The sequence below is a fragment of the Mandrillus leucophaeus genome, unplaced genomic scaffold, assembly GCF_000951045.1.
Source record: "Mandrillus leucophaeus isolate KB7577 unplaced genomic scaffold, Mleu.le_1.0 Scaffold271, whole genome shotgun sequence".
NCBI classification, from domain to species: domain Eukaryota; kingdom Metazoa; phylum Chordata; class Mammalia; order Primates; family Cercopithecidae; genus Mandrillus; species Mandrillus leucophaeus.
Window position 1 is genome coordinate 881,454 of NW_012102821.1, and position 3,002 is coordinate 884,455.

The window sequence follows — 3,002 nt, forward strand, 5'->3', positions numbered from 1 at the left end:
CATCCAAGAGCAAACAGGAGGAAAGCCAGGACTGAAGGCAGCATCTCCTAACACCTGGGGTCAGGAGGTGATGACAGTAAGAAAGAAGAGTCCGCAGAGTAGACTCTAACAGGCCACCAATATGAATGCTGAAAACTCACTTCTACTTCAGATTTTGTTTAAAAAGTTTTTTTTTTTAAATTAGGAGATGGAGTGAACTAAAATCACTTTTAAGGATTTTTTTTTTAGCCCCACTGAATAACTGTGATATATGAGACTGCACCAAACGTGTACAAAGTCATAATCAGGTCTTTTTATTCTATATTATGTTTTAAAATCTGTAGTTTTAAAAACTGATTTTTCTGGGACTTTGTAGTTCTCTCTGGAAATTGAAATGTGGGAAATATTTACTACGTATATTGTTATTTAATGGAAATTTTGCTATACAAATGAAAATGTAAAAAGGAAGTAATTATAAAATAGAACACTATGTAGGTTAGAATTTTTCTTAAGGATGAATTTGGACTTAATGTTGATTAACAGAAACCAGAACATGTGGCGTTCATTGTGTGTGTTCAAACCCTGTGAACACGAACAAATGGGTTTGAGACAGCAATTGCTCTGCATGGGTTCAACCCAAATTGTTCCTTGCACTTAAGTCCTAGCTTACATTTTGTGCCCATGGCCATCATCTATGCCTGGGAACATTTTAACCTACATAGAGTAATGTGGTTTGCAATGCTTTCTTGACCTTGATGTTTTCAAATTTCATGTTAATTTTCACTGGAACCCATTAGCACGTATTTCCCACCCCCAACCCACCTCAACATACACATTTATGAGTTTCGAAGGCCAACTTTGCATGATTTGCACGTTAGAAAACAATTTTTAATATCCTATCATTGTTATTACCTCTTTAAAAATTATTTCAATCATGTGATATCTTCTAATGAAATGATCAGAAATCCACATGGCAACTAAGCTAAAGAAATTTTTCAGACTTTCCGAAGCCTGCAAAACTGCCCTGGGCTTTTCTCTTTCTGTTCTTTACTCTGGGCACAAAGTACTCTTGGTTAGTGGTATTGCCCAAAAATTTCATATAAATGCTGAGGTAAACTTTACCATGGACTTAGCCACGCCTAGTGAAACCAATGGTCAGGTATGGAACACAATTTGGGTGCATGCAGCACAGCAAAAAACTTGTGTTGAATGAGGTCATTGAAGAGCCAAGTGAAGCAAATATGACCTATAGGTCAATGTAGTTTAAAACTTGTCCCTTTTTGTTCATCCTTATCATAGAATCCATGCTGATAACTAGTTGAACGCAAGATTCAAAGTCAAAATGATTTCCCAAAAGCTAGATAACTTTTGTCACAGTTTTCCCAGTTGGAAAGACAGTTTCAGGAAAGCTTGTATGCATCATATAATGTACTAATAACAAGGAAATACCATCTACATCTGGGAAACTGAGGCCCAGAGAGGTTAAATGACTTGGCTAAGACCATGCAACTCTTGTGGCCCTCAATCTGATGCTGAGCTGCTATTGGAAGCCATGTGTGTCTGGCTCTATAGTCCCACTCCCAACTACTGTCTACCAAGCTATGCTACAATTCTCCAAAAAAGTTTCATAATAAGGGAGTAATGAAAAATCTAGAGATATAAAAGATCTTAAAGGTTATCCAAATAAGAAGCTTTACAAAGATAAAAGAGATGCAGAGAGTTTCAATAATTCTCCCAGCTCCGTCCACTTTCAGGCCCCAAAAGAGTGTGATTCCTGGCACCATGCTCCTCCTGTGTTCTCTTCAGCTGCACGTGCGGCACGGCACTACCTTCAATTACTTCTTTCAGTAATACTTACTGCTCTGAATTCCATCACTAGGCTTCTGGTCTTATCTGGTTTATGCTTCTAACTGCCTCTGTATGACAAGCTGATAAATCGACACAGCAGTTTGGCTCCAAAATACATAATGCATTGCTTCTTTTAAATAGATAACTATAGTTTTCCAACCAAAAATAAAAGCAGAGTCACCACATATTCTCTGACTTTAGAGAATTTAAATAGGATACAATGGCTGTTTTTACTGTTTTGGAACTTTTCGTGAGGTGATGGTGTAAAAATTGTAGAAACAATAATTATCATTATCCCATAGCTTCCTGGATCTCTCTCAAGAATGTCTGTTCTAGGAGAATGTTAATGATCAAATTTAAGCTCTCTAGACACAATGGTTAAAATGAAGATAACGTTCATGGGCCCTAATATTCTATTCTGATACAGTCTCTTTTCTGGCTCTTAATAATTCCCCCCACACTATAGATTTGTGATAAAGCAAAAATGTTTAATCTCCAGAAGTGTGTCCACAAGACAGACAACTCGATGTGATGTTGCCCTGACATACCTACTTATTCTTTCCTTCATTCATCCCTATGCTCGTTATAGGCCCTTCTGCCCTATAAACATCCAAAGGCACTAAGGCTTATCATAATTAAGGCATGAAAGGCCAAAGTTCTTCTGAGAGTGTATATAACTACCTGTCTAAAGACATCTTGAGAGAATAAGATGACAGATACAGAGCACATAGTTGGAGCACAATGACAGCCACTTATCACTTAGAGATTGGCTTCATATAACAACTGTTGGTCAGCTGTTTGGTTTGAAAAATGCAGATCTTCTTTTTGTGCTTGGAATGAATATAACTGGAATCACCTGGCTGGCTCAGTCAGTAGAGCATGAGATGCTTAATGGATATTAATCTATTGATTTCTTTGATTTACACAAGACCTGTGTGCAATGGTAGAATGTCTTTTCCAAGAAAAACAATTTACATTTGTTTTTGAGCTATGACATGTATTGCCCCAAGACTTATGTGAGGTGCAGCATTTCCACGTGGCATTTACCTATCCTCCAGTAATGAGATGGTTTATTTTGATTTCATTGCATAATTGTCTTGAAGCACCATATACATTTAGTTTCAGAGAGGGCCCCCAAAAGCCAGATTTAGACAGTGATATCCTAAATTGACCAG